Here is a 14,237-nt window from a genome sequence, read left to right on the forward strand (position 1 = left end):
TTGACTTGTAGTAAATGCTTGTTCAGCATTTGTGTTCATATTCATATTCTTCCTCATTTGCTCCTCTTGTAGTAAGAGAGCAACAAGTTCCTGATACTTGAGGGGTTCAACAGTATTCCTCATGCTGAGATTCAAAGAGGTATGAAAAGCCAAGTAAGATCTTGGCAAAGAGTGCAAGATGGTGGACACAAGCTGTGTCTCAGGAATAATCTCATCCACATTGATGAGTTGCTCTCTCAAATCCTGCAGCTTGTTTAAGTGGCTAGACATATCATCTCCTTCATTCATTTTCTGATTTTCCAGCTCTCTTTTCAAAAATGAGATCCTAGCCTCATTACGAGCAGCATACATCTGCTCCAAAGTCACCCATGCATTCTGTGAAGAGCCAGCTGAACGAATATGAGGTATAATGGACCTCTGTACTGACAATGCAATGAGTGACAAAGCTTGTGCATCCCTGGCATCCCATGTCTTTTGAGCATTTGTTCTCTGAACAGGCAATGGCTGTCCTGGAGCCTGTACCTGTTGTCCTCGTCCACGAGCACCCCCTTGGGGAGGAGTCTCTGGAGCCAATGGACCTGGACGTGGTTCATCACCACTAACAAAATCCCAAAGACCTTTTGCCACAAGCACATTTTTCAGCATAAAACTCCACAAGGAGTAGTTCGTGCCATCCAATTTGTCTTCCTTAGACAAATATGTGAATACATCACTTTGCTGTTGATTTGCCATTATGCTTTACGCACAATGTTGTACCTGTTTACCAAAAAACCCAATAGCAGAAACCCTGATAACAACTGTACTCCACTGAATACAGTTCACCCAAATATGCCTGCACTCTCAATCCTCTGAATGTGCAGCTCAATGCACCAATGACTGAGTAGAGCAGCAAATGGCGTACACAATGCCAAAATGCCCCAAAAATGCCCAAATTTGCTGCACCCAAACTGTGCAAAAAACCTGTATTGTTCTTTGCTAGAAAATCTGCCTGTTGTGCCTGTATATTTTTCACAGAGAAAATAAAAATGCCCAAAAACTGAATTTTAATGCTTACCACTGAATGACTGTGTAGCTTGTGGTATTTCTGCAGGTACTGATCACCAAAGTGCAAGTACAGATTACTGTACTTCACAGGATTGATGTAGGTGGAAGTACTGTGCAGGTAGCGCTTACTGTACGGGCAGGTACAGTATTGTGTTGGGCGAGCAGGTTCACGTCAGCTGCAGGTTCAGATGTGCGTATCAGGTACAGGCGCAGCAGTCGACTGAGTACACAAAGGCGACCAGCATTGACTATAGCTGGTACGGGTGCTGAAGGCGACGATTTGAAGGCGGCGCACAGGTGTACGGGCTGCAGGCGCACAGGTGTAGCTGAAGGCGGCGCACAGTGGGTGTATGGGCAGCAGGCGCACAGCTGTAGCTGAAGGCGGCGCACAGTGGGTGTACGGGCAGCAGGCGCACAGCTGTACGGCGCTCAGAAGTACGGGCAGAAGGTACTGAAGCTGCTGTACGGCGCACAGATGTACGGGCAGCAACAGTATTTGTATGGCGCAGTGTACGGGCAACAGATTCTGAGACCTCAGTATGGCGCACAACAATGGCAATGTACGGGCAGTGCAAGGCAGAGCTTCAATGCTCTGATACCAAATGAAGGAGCTGCAGTATTAGGGTTAGGGTTTACAGGAGCTTCAAGCAAGCGTGGAAACCAAGAGAGGAGAGAACATGAATAATCAAAAAGTGAAGTACAATAGCCACATGATAGTGACCCTAAAGATAAGTGTTCACATGTCCGGCCATAAATGTGCCGGGTGGACCAAAACACTTATAAACTGCATATAAGTGAAACTGAGCTAAACTGGGGGAAAAAACCTCCACTAACTGAAGTAAAAAGTGCCCCAGTAATCTATTGATGATCACTAGCACTCCTCTGGGTGCATACACAGCATAAAACCCAACAACCAGCACTAGCAACCCAGCCCACACACCTCCTGATACCTCCTCCATTGGGCCATCATGTGAGGATTATGTTGTTAATCCCTCATATTGTGTACTAATTACTACTTAAGTACTTAAATTAGAGAACAAGAGACTTCATGAGAACACTTGAGAGAAGATTGAATTGAATTAAACTGAGTACAATAGGTCTCTTATATAGGAGATGAAGAGACTCATTTGAAGAGGCATGTCCTTTGACGAAAGGACATGACCATAGACGAAAGGATACAACTTTAGGCTAAGGGATGTGTCTATTCGATGTAGAGGCACAACCATTCATCAAGCGATACAACCATTCGTCGAAGGGATGTGGCTATTCGATGAAGAGGTACATCCTTTGGGGAAGAGTTGCAACCAGTCGAGGGTAGGGGTTCCCTTGGCTGGTTACTCTTTGCATCTGCAACAGGAATCAGCAATGAAGAGAGGATCTGATACATACATATGTCACAATCGTGACATTCCCTCCCATTTAAAATAAAACCCATGTGTCAAATGATAGACATCCGTTTGTCAAAGAACTCCTGAAGAAGATTAGGATACTGCTGCATGTCTTCATCTGTTTGCCAAGTGGAATCAGACTCATCCAAATCCATCCACTTCACAAGAAATTCTGTAGTCAACTTTCTTCTTGTTTCCTTCTGTCGTACGTCAAGAATTACTTCTGGAACAAGGATAATATGGTCATCTTCAATTTCTGGTACATATGAAGATAAGTCTGGAACAGGCGAATCTCCTTGAACATACTGTTTGAGCCAAGAAATATGAAAAGTCGGATGAACCTTCCCCCATGAAGGTGGAAGTTCCAACTTGTAACTGACAACTGAATTTTTCTTAAGAATCTTGAAAGGCCCATAGAAGCGAGGTCGCAACTTTGGGAAAACTGACTTCACTGTTTTGTAGCGGTGAGGTGCCGCATACAACAAGACCAAATCTCCTCCTTGAAAATCTGCATGTCGACGATGCTTGTTGGCCTGTTTTCGATATTTTTGTTGCACATGGACCAATTTATCTCGAACTTGCACAAGCACATCTTGCATCTTTTGAACCAATTGATCTGCCAACGCCACTTTGTGTTGTAAAACAAAGTTTGTAGGCACAAGAGGAGTATGCCCATATGCTGCTTGAAATGGAGTTAATCCAATTGCTGAATGATGGGAATTATTATAAGCAAATTCCACGAGTGGCAAATAATCTTCCCATGATGCCAAACGGGATTGAATGTAATGTCGAATCATTTCTTCCAAAATCTGATTGACTCTTTCAATCTGTCCATCTGTTTGAGGATGATAGACTGAACTGAACAACAAATTCGTGCCAAGAGATTTGAACAAAGACGTCCAAAAATGTCCAGTGAACTTTGGATCTCTGTCAGAGATGATGGTCTTCGGCAAACCATGCAATTTGAAGACATGTTGCACGAACAATGACACCACATCTTGGACTAAAGCAGCTTTCTTGCAAGGAATGAAATGCGCCATTTTGGAAAATCGATCAACCACCACAAGAATCTGAGCATTGCCTTTGGATGAACGAGGCAAAGTGGTGATAAAATCCATACTGATACTTTCCCATCTCTCATTGGGAACTGGCAACGGTTGAAGTAACCCTTGAGGAAGTTGTCGAGAGGCGAATGACAAGCTTTGACAAATTTGATAAGATCTTGCTGCATCTGAGGCCAGAAGTATGTAGAGACAAAAGCCGATATGTCTTGTTGATACTAGGATGAGCAGCATAAGGAACTTCATGATGCTCTTGAATGAGAATCTTCCGCAATGAAGTATTGTGAGGCACACAAATGCGATCAGAAAAGAACAGCAATTCATCTATGATGGTGTAGGCGCAAACATGTTCATTTCTGCAGGACTGGGATTAGAAGATTTGAGAGCACGGAACGCATCTCCAAAATCTCTATTAGTCAAATACTCATTTTTGAAACAAGCAGGGATTTCCATTTGCACATCTGTGATGGCAAAATTAGTGGCTCGAGGCATGCGGCTCAAAGCATCTGCAACCACATTCTGAAGACCAGGAACATATTGGATAGTCATGTGGAAATTAGCCAAGAATTCAACCCATCGGCCTTGTCGAGAGTTCATTACAGGTTGAGTGAAAATGTACGTCAAAGATTGATGATCTGTACGTACAACTGAATCTGCTCCAAGAAGATAATGTCTCCAAGTCCGATAAGCATGCATGATTGCCAAAAACTCCTTATCATACACAGGATACCTGCTTTGAATGGCTGAAAACTTCCTGCTGTCAAAAGCAATGACACGATCATTCTGCATCAAAACTCCACCAAAAGCACGATCTGAGGCATTTGTCATTACATCAAAGGGCTGGGTGGGATCTACAATGGCCAAGACCGGGGTTGTCGTCAAGGCATGCTTGAGATCATTGAAGGATTGCTCAAGCCTCAGCTTCAGAAGACCACTGAAGTTTGTCCAGCTTTGTCAATTCTGTCAAAGGGGCAGCAATCTCTGAAAACCTATGCACCTTGTTGTGATAAAAGTTAGCGAGTCCCAAGAAAGATCGAACATCTAAAATGGTGAGAGGCAAAGGCCAATCCACAATCGCCTGAATCTTCTTAGGATCTACTACAATCCCATTAGCAGAAATGATGTGACCAAGATATTCCACATGGTTCTTGAAAAATTCGCTCTTCTTCTTGTTGATGTACAGCACATTGGTGCATAGTACTTCAAAGACAATTTGTAAATGCTCTTTGTGATCGACCATAGATCGGCTAAAAACCAGAATATCATCGAGATAAACGATCACAAACTTGTCCAAGTACGGCCCAAAAATTTCATTCATCAGGGTCATGAAAGTGGCCGCGGCATTGGTTAACCCAAAAGGTATGACCAAGAATTCATAATGGCCATATTTTGTTTGGACTTTCTACTTGGATAGAGTCTTTCCCATGGAGCAACAAGTCACGTAAATTCTTTTACACTTAAGTCTTACTCTTATCTCAAGTTTTAGATTTTCAAGTTTCAAATAGAACTTACAAACTTAAGTTTTCCTATCTTGATTCTTGAATCAAATGTATGTACTATGAATAGAATTGAGGAGGTTGTCATCCTCTTTACACACAATCATAGTTCCAAACATTCGTTGGCATTCATCAAACGTCTGGGAGACTGAAAAGTATGAAAACGTTTGATTGAAGTCTCTGTGGAGAATCATACGTGGCCTTCCAAATACCTCCAGTTTGAATGGTCAAGCCATAGGCATGCCGTAATTAATACATGGCACATGCTGAAATTCATACATGCAATGATGCATGATGTTGGAACTTGGAATTTGGATTTCATACATGCTGAAAATTGAAATTCATAAAAACCTCATGAGTCATGATACCAGACATGAAAAGCTGTAAGTTGTAACTTAAAACTTAAAACCTCTGGGAAACTAGAGGTCAGGTTTGAAACTTTGATCAATGTCAAATGATAAGCATTGAGATATGACAAGCTGAAATTCTAATTTCAATAAAAATCTCATGACATAGACCAAGACTCGAGTCCCAAGTTCCAACATGAGTTTGGAAAAAACCAAATCCCAACAATAAAGATATGAAGCTACAACAAAACTCAAATACCAAAACTAGAAATGACAAGTACGAGAAATGATGAATCATGACACTAGACTCCTAGAGTCTATCCTGATTCCTGCTTCTCTTCTGCCACATGAGAGGGAGAAGAAGCACCATCATCATCATCATCATCATCATCATCATCATCATCATCGGAGTCATCATCCTCCTGCTCTTCAACATCAACATTCACTTGAGCATTAATGGTTGCATTCGCCACAATGTCCTCATCATCCTGAGGCTCTTGAAGTTCTTGCATAGTAATCAGCCTTTCATCATCTTTCTCTTTGTTGATCATCTCCATGGTAACCTCCATTTTCTCAAACCCTCTTGCCTTGATTTTAGAAATGAGCCTTAGGTTTGTGTATGTAAACCAACTTTTCTGTGTTGGAGGGCTTCAACCTATTCCTTCTTTTTGTGTGTATGAGAGAGAAAGTGCTCCAATTCCTCTCACATGGAGATGCACAACTCCCTTGAGAAAGCACACGAAGAGCAAGCTGCTGCAATTTTGGTGTACTTCTCCAAATGACTCCCACCATGTTATTGCTTGGTACATTCTTTTCTCTTTCTTTGCAATTTCACGAGCGAAGGAGCCCCCCTCAGATCTATATGCATCCAACTCATCTATAAGCACTCCTTGTTCTTCCACATTGTACCCACTCCAACGCTCTATGACATTTGCACCTCCCCATCAGCTTCTTGGCCCTTGTCTCTCCAAATGGGATGCAACACAAAACCTGCAGCATGCAAGGGTGAATGCAGCATGTCCCATCGATCTACACATAAACTCTTTTCGGCAAGTTGTCTGCAGCAACACCATCCAAACTTTGAATCTTCTCCACCATGCGATCTGTGAGCTTGTAAATAAGCCCCATGGTTGCACCTTCCCTGGAAGCTGTTCGGAGAATCTTCAAGATGGGTGCACATATCTTCACAATCAATTTGGCATCTTTCCAAAAAGAGTTTCCCAAGATGATACTGGTCACTTCCTCGGTAACTAATGTGCGTGAAGTCTTCCATAAGACCCATTCATCACTAACCACCAACCTCCTCAACCCATTGTGGGCCCTGTCATCTAACAGATTTGCCATCACTATAAACATGTATGCAAACCGTGTTTCAGCTGGCTTAAGGAGCTCCTTCGTACTATGCTTTCTAAACATAGCTAGTGCCTTCTGCTTTCTTGTGATGAAACTCACAATCTTCTTCTCCAAGATTGGAGCAATCCAATCCAACTGGCCAATGTCCTCAAATAACAAGTCCAAGCAATGGCATGCGCAACGAGTATAAAAAATGCTTGGCCACTCGTGCTCTAGAAGCTCTCTTACACGCACACAATTGGAGGCATTGTCCATGCATACCTGCACAACATTTGTAGGCCCAACCTCAAGGATGACATCTTTCAAGATGCCAAATATGTACTCCCCTGACTTGTATTGGCCACTAGTGTCCACAGACTTAAGGAACACTGTGCCATGGATGGAAGAGGCAAGTACATTGATAATAGGCCTTCGCTTAGTGTCCGACCAGCCATCACACACAATAGAGCAACCATACCTCTTCCACTTATCCTGCACCCCCATCAAATCTTTGTCCACACATTCACTTCATCTTGTAATTCTTTGACACGAAGTGCCTCATAAGTTGGTGGCTTGAAGCTGGATCCCACATCTCCAATGGCCCTTACCATATCAAGAAAGTCCGGGCTTTTCACCTTAAAGTGTGGGATGTCCTCTGCATATAAAATCCTCATGACAGCCATAGTTGCATTCTTTCGTGCTTGCAACAACTGCCATGCATTTGCCAAGTTTCCTTGCATTTGACTACTCTTAGAGACTTTCTATCTCTTGGTTGTAGTCCTTGCACCATTGCCAAAGGAGGAGCCACCTGTGTCACCCAAGTTTGCAACACTGGCATCAATATCACTCTCTGCTCCTGAAGGAGTCAAGTCCACATGCAATCTCTTACATGCATCCTTTGCAGCTTGGGGAGCACTAGGACATTTGCCAACACCATGGCCAGTAATACATAAGATATGGGCCCTTATGCGCAATGGCCCTCCATTCCACTCATGCCCACAGTACTTGCATTTGCAGCCATACATACCCTTGCCATTTAATTTTACAATAGTCACATGCTCCCATTCGAGGCCTGTAGGTCTTCCCATTTTAATGTCTATGTATCTCCGGAGTCCAAACCTGGAAAAAAAAAACTAAATATCAAGCGCCATATTTGGGCAAAATCCTAAATCTGCAATTTTTACAAAAGCCCAAAAACTCCCACATCAAGAACTAGGGTGACGGGTCCTGAGCCCCAACTCCAGGCAATTCCTACAATTCCCAATGTCCAATAGAAACTTGCAAAAATTGATTATTGGGCTTCAAATAATTTGAGAAATTTGGGGTTTTTGCATTTTTAATTTATGCTTTTACATTGGACTTGCAAAAATTGGGGATTTCAAGAAATTTTAAAAAATTGGGACTGTCCACTTAGTCCCAATTTTTTTAAAATTTCTCGAGAGCCCCAATTTTTGCAGGTCCAATGTCCACTTACAATCCCAATTTTTTAAAAATATAGGAAAATTGCAAAAGCCCCAAATTTCCTGCAGGCAGCTTGAGCCAAGTTGCAGGTGCCAAGCATTGAACTTTGGGGGCTCTAGAGTCTATGGCATAATGCATTGGGGCCGGGGCCTTGGGGCAATGGCAGGCTGCAGCCTGCACAGTGCAGCATGAGCAGCAATGGACCCCTGGCCCATCATGCAGAGTCTAGACTCTAGACTAGCCGCCCAGTCAATGGGACCAGGTGGACAGAGCTTACAGGGTACTACAGGCTGTACGGACCGTATAGCAGGCGTACGTCGAGATTCGAGAGGCGGCTGGCTTGACAGGTGGTCCGTGAACGGCGCAGCTTCGAAAAACGAAAAGTTGTGAGAAAGTACCAAAAGTACACGGCGCCTGTTAAATCCCAACATTGGGGAACAAATTTTTTTTTAAAAACCTACACGTATGAAACGTTGCAAACATTCGCGTTTTTAGCAAACGTTTGTCTCATGAAACATGCGCTTATGTTTGGAACTATGCACACGATCATGACCAGTTTGCATGGGAGGTTGCCATGAGGCAAGAGCAGAGATGGCAAGTGGGAAATAAATGGACACTTAACACCAAGTTTGCAGATCTTGGCTCTTCGTGTACTCTCCCAAGAGTGCATGAGTGGTGCAGCCAAGCGTATATGGAGCATATGCGCAGATATTCACACCAAGAAGAGAAACATGTATATGTGCATTGTATTAGAGTCTTGAGAATCAAAACTTTAAATTTTAAATTTTGAAGTATGTACTACGAATCTTAAAAGATAGAAATCGGAATTATGGACCAAGTTCCAACTTCAACCTTTTCTTGTGTGGTTGATTTGTCACAGGCTTAGTACTAGCCAACTAGATAAGTTGGTGTATATCAATGCAAACCTTTGCTTGCTTGAGAAGCTCAAAGGCAATGATGGGAGCATCCAAGGAGGAGAAATGTGATGGAAAGTGAAGGAGGTTGACAGCGAGATTCTTGCAAAGCTAGAGCAAGGCCTTGAGTGTGGTGAGCAGATTGATCTCACATTCATTCAGAGGCCCACAGATGAGATATGGTATATGATTTCCTTCGGGAGGATGAGGCATGCTTCAGACGCATGACACGTACCTAGGCACGTGCCATTCTTGCTACTACAGAGCTATGCGATCTTCATGAGGACTTACCTTCACCACGACTGCGAGATGATCATGTGGGTAGATCCTTGAGTGCTCATCTCCAGACATACAAACGATGAGATAGTAGTAGTGCCCATCAGTACATGCAACTAATGGACTGAATTTGACATGTCCTAACCTCAGATGACTTATATGCTTGTTTTCCAAGTGGGTTAAGGGACTGACCTTGACACCTAAGGTTGGGAGACTGACCTACATAGCTCGTGTTGACATGTCCCGGACAAGGGCTCACAATGGGGCCATAGCATACGAAACGACAAGTATTCCTAAAAAGGGTATTAATGTTGTATAATGCTAGATTGAATGCTGAGTCAATGTGTCACGTAAGCACCACGATGCAGGGTGCATGTGACATCCGCATTCTTCTCAACTTACGCAACAAAAGTTCCAATAAATGTCTTGTTGGCCTAAGCCTATTTTGCACTTTTCACCTGCACAGTCCCCCTTCAGCTTGGCCCAATAATATAATCGTGTGAAGGGCCTGGAGGATTTGCCAGAGAAGTGGGTGAAGCTCATGGAGGAGCATGGGCACCTTTTTCTTGAGGGCCTTGGTTCCATAGTTACCAAGAAACAAGAACAGGGGAACGTTTTGGCCCTTGGGAACGGGAACATTTTGAACCCTCGGAACGGGAACGGGGGAACGCCACGTCTACAGTGGTGAATGGCAGACATGTCAACAGTTCATCTCACTTTGAAAATTTGTGTTATGTATGCATAGTTGAGTGGAAAAAATGCATTTTTTTAAAAAACATTTTGCCCTTTTTTAAAGTGTTTCTCAGCCTGATACCAGGGGGAACGTTTCAGAATGTGGGGGAACATTTCGGAACGTTTTCCCTTGGCCATTCCTTGTGGGGGAACTTTTTGGAACATCCAGGACTTGGAACAGCGTTCCCCAGTAACTATGCTTGGTTCCCAGTTGCCATCTTCAAGACCTTAGAGCCATTGTATCAAGCTTCTCTAAGAGCAGAGCCACACGTTGTATGATTAGGTAGGACCTCACACTGTTTAAGTAGCCTGTAAAGGAGGTGGATGATATGGCAGAACTCTACTCCATTCGGGGGATCTATGCTCGTAGAGGTCAAGAATAAAGAAGGGAGTATGCCTCCATGTGATTCACATGGCGGATTCTTCTAAAAGCATCTGCCACTTTATTGGTAGATCCTTTTCGCTAACTAATCACAAAGGACTTGACAAGTTGTCCGTCAAGAACAACTTTCCTTTGCTGTGTATAGATGATCTGTTTGGACCAACTAGCAGAAGTGAAGGTGTTCGTCAAATCGAATTCAAAGTCAGGGTGTGTGAGGATTTACTAGGTGATATCTAGAAGACAACTATTGTCACTTTTTGGGTTGTTTGAATTTCTGGTGATGCCGTTAGGATTGATCAACTCTACAGTTACAATTAGTAGGATGATATCCTAGCCCCCAAATATTTCAGTAGCATCTAGGTATCTTCATTATCGTGTTTTTGACTAATATTTTGGTCTATAGTTAGTCTTTTGCTGAGCACAATAGAATCTAGAGCTTGTCATGAAGTTGATCTAAGAGGGAAATATATTCTTTTCATCATGAGAAGTCCAAGTTTGTTTTGCTGAACGTCACCTTTCTCGTCACATCATTTCAGCTGCTGGTGTGGCGGTGGATTGAGCTTGGGTGGAAGTCATTTTTGTTTTGGATGGTGTGCATGAGCTTCAGAGCTTCTTGGAATTGACAAGGTTTGTGGAGCATTATGCACGTGAGATGAACTGTGACATGTCTGCCATTCACCACTGCAGATGTATTGCCAAAGAGAATATAAGCAAGGTGAAGGAACCTCAATTTGGAGCTTGCAGAGTCTTTTTTAGGCCAATCAGTGTAAGTTGAGCCATGGAGGCATCAAGGTTCAAGTCACATAATTCTTGTTTCATTTTGTATAGAGGTGATATATAGCAAGTTGTATTTTGTTGTAGAGGCTAGAGCTGTTTATTCTCATCAGTTTCAGCTTGTATATTCAGTAAGTTGGGTGTGTATTTGCTGTGTTTTGAGTGAGTTTGTGCAAGTCTTCTGCTGTTATCTGTTCTCTCTCTTTAAACTAAAGTGCATATAGCCTTACAATTAATATCAAAGCTTAGGTCTGCTTGAGATCCAACATTTTGTAGGGAGAAGTTGCATTTCTTTCTTTGTTAGAATGGCTGGGCAGCTTGTAGATCAGAGCACCTTTGTTGTGAAAAAGGTTTAGGGTTTGCTGTCCTAGACTCAATTGCAGCTTAAATGTACGGGTAATAACCGAATTTGCAAAATTTGGCTTCCAGTTTGCTAAATGGTTCAACATCTCTGTTTGGCATAGTTTTGTGGGCAGTTAGATTTCTGAATGCACGTCATTGGAAGAATTAAAGAAATTTTGGTCAACTATACCAAGACCCCCAATGATGAGATCCTTAGAAGTGTGGTACTAGTTTCCACTGTAAAGTTTGGTTGTATTTCTAGCAGGGAACTCCACAAAGGTGATCCAGGTTCAGTTCTTGAAATAACAATTGCAAGTGGGGGACTCCAACGAATCTCTTGAAGTTCCAAGGTTCCTGTGAATTAAGATAACCAACCATTCTCCAGTTGCAAGGTCGGACTTGAAAGGCGAGTTCACCAAGGTAGCTCCTTCTAGATGATGACAAAGGAGCTTTGGTGCACGTGTCTTGGCTTTTCTTATTTCTAGGAACTGTTGCACAAATACATTGATTGCACGAGGGTTTGTAGCACCACCATCAGTATCTAAGAGAGTCTTCAACATCATTTTTGGTCTCTTCGGTAGCTTGAGGAATAGTTGCAATTTTTGTTTTTGTATATGGCCAGTGAGTTTATTTCCTTGAGTTTTGTCCACAGGAATGTGTCCATAGGGCAGCCAATCTTCTGAGCCTAACATGGAGTAGTGTTGGTTTTCTGAGTAGCAACATCTAAATCTGCCAGTTCTTTATCCACAGGATTGCTTTTGCAGAGCATCTGAGCTGGTGCACTACAAGATAAGGACTTCTGATGCGGTGTCTATCAAGTGCAGGTGCTTTTCTTGGGAGGTTTCTTATCAGATGCTGTGATTCATCATGAGGTACCATTGTAGTTCTTGCATTGATGACGCAAGGTTTGAGTCCACATAGCACAGGGAGTCCGAGCTTTAGTGCAGATCTCACAATGTTCACAATGTTCATCGTTTTGGATTAAGAAGACTCAAGTTCGCTAGTTCCTTTGTTGTGTGTCTATCCGAGGAAGGAGGCTACACATCTGAGGACAGCTGCACCCTTGGTGGGGGGAGAATGTCAAACATCTTCCACTCACAACTACAAACCCATTGCAAAAGAGAGTAAAGATACCTGAATTCCGAGCGCGGACCTTCACATAGGTATATAATTAGGCCAAGAAGCTTAAGGGGATTCTTTAATAGGTGAAAACTGGGTTAAAAAATATCGACTAGCTTGCAATTAATAATGACTCCACACCGATAGAAAGGGAACCCTGGAGCAGTTGGAGCAGCCAGCATACTGTTTTCCTGCTGGGGGAAGCTATGCGGGAGGTTTGAGTTGACAAGTAATTGCTGTTATTCTTGTTTCATTTTGCACAAAGTTGGTACAAGTTGTATTTTGTTGTAGAGCTGATTATGCTCATTGATTTCAGAAATATGTATTTACTGCGTGTTAGTGATTTTATACAAGCAATGGATGTATCTCATTGCCCTTCCATTTGTGAGGAGGGATGCAAGTCTATGTAATAACATGGTAAGGCTACTTTACTACCCTATAACAGCCTTACGATGTAATAACATGGTTAAGGCTACTTCTTGCACACCATTTTTTGAGTATATGATCCTTGTGCTCCAAGTGAACCCATTACCTTGTTTTTCTGTTAATGAAATAGGGAAAACTATAGTAGACTTTTATATATTTCTATGAATACACAATCGATGTCCTTTTTATATTAGCTCATATAAAGCAACAAGATTGTGTCTAATGCAACTGTCGACCTTGCCCTCATCAGTTTAGGGGAATTGCTTGCATGTTGTCTTTTAGAGAAGGGCAAAGGACTTCAAATGAATAGCCATGCTTGAGTTTTCTGATGGTTCAAATAGTTCATCTTCTAAGGCTGAGGAGAACAATCATATGGCCTACGATTAGAGAGGAAGCATGAAGAAGCTTGAAGAAAAAGCACTGTGGAATAATATACTTGTTGAGATTTTGTATATAGGTGCTACAACACAAGCAGCAATCCTTTTTTTTTTCTAGACATCCAGAAGACATTGACAGTTGTACATTGATTGTCTCATAGGTCGAGTTTGGCCTCTAGTAGACGTTAATACCGCTTTCTTTCTTTCTTTCTTTCTCTCTCTCTCTCTCATAGGCCAATTTTGGCCTTTTGCAGACGTTAATATATCTTTCTCTCTCTCTCTCTCTCTCTCTCTAGGGCTCTAATGGGGACTTGAACCCCCCACCCTATTTCATCTCACCATTTCTTCTCTTTCTCTCCCACATATTTACCTGCTTCTTTCAAACATTCCCTCCCTCTACAATGGGAGGGTCCGTAGATGACAAAATCAACCAGCTTGATCATATCCTTAGGGATCTTATCAAGGACCAGAAGAAGACATTGGACAGTTTCATCACCGCTGTCAAGAAGGACTTATTGACGCGCATGGGAAAGCTGGAGGCCGAAGCGGAAATATGGAAGGAAGAGAAGCTTACCATGCAAGAGGAGTGGGAGAAGGAAAAGCTCGCCATGCAGGAGGAAATCAACCTTTTGAAGGGCGAAGTGGCATCCTTACGTGATCGTCCACGGGAGGAAGGAGAGACTCTTGAGGTGGACAAAGAGGCAATCAAAGAAGAGATCACCAAAACCCTCACCTACACAATCGAGGGGAAAATGGAGGTGGTTGG

At 42.7% G+C, this 14,237-nt stretch overlaps 1 protein-coding gene across 17 annotated transcripts in view; it reads left to right on the top strand.

The window, feature by feature from the left end:
- LOC147611765 (pentatricopeptide repeat-containing protein At4g19191, mitochondrial-like) overlaps positions 1 to 13,194 on the top strand; it is a 28,063-nt gene extending 14,869 nt beyond the window's left edge. The window contains exons 3-6 of one of the 17 annotated variants that reach the window (XM_086784820.1): positions 10,970 to 11,199; positions 11,815 to 11,969; positions 12,300 to 12,421; positions 12,583 to 13,194. The gene's annotated coding sequence lies outside the window, so the exon portion shown is untranslated. Of the gene's footprint in view, positions 1 to 10,969 lie in introns of all 17 variants that reach the window. The other 16 variants (XM_086784816.1, XM_086784817.1, XM_086784818.1 and 13 more) reach the window with 16 other exon arrangements.
- Positions 13,195 to 14,237: the final 1,043 nt, after the last annotated feature.

Source organism: Cibotium barometz, chromosome 47 (assembly GCF_041138505.1).
Source record: "Cibotium barometz isolate CiBa-2024 chromosome 47, ASM4113850v1, whole genome shotgun sequence".
In the NCBI taxonomy this organism is placed as follows: domain Eukaryota; kingdom Viridiplantae; phylum Streptophyta; class Polypodiopsida; order Cyatheales; family Cibotiaceae; genus Cibotium; species Cibotium barometz.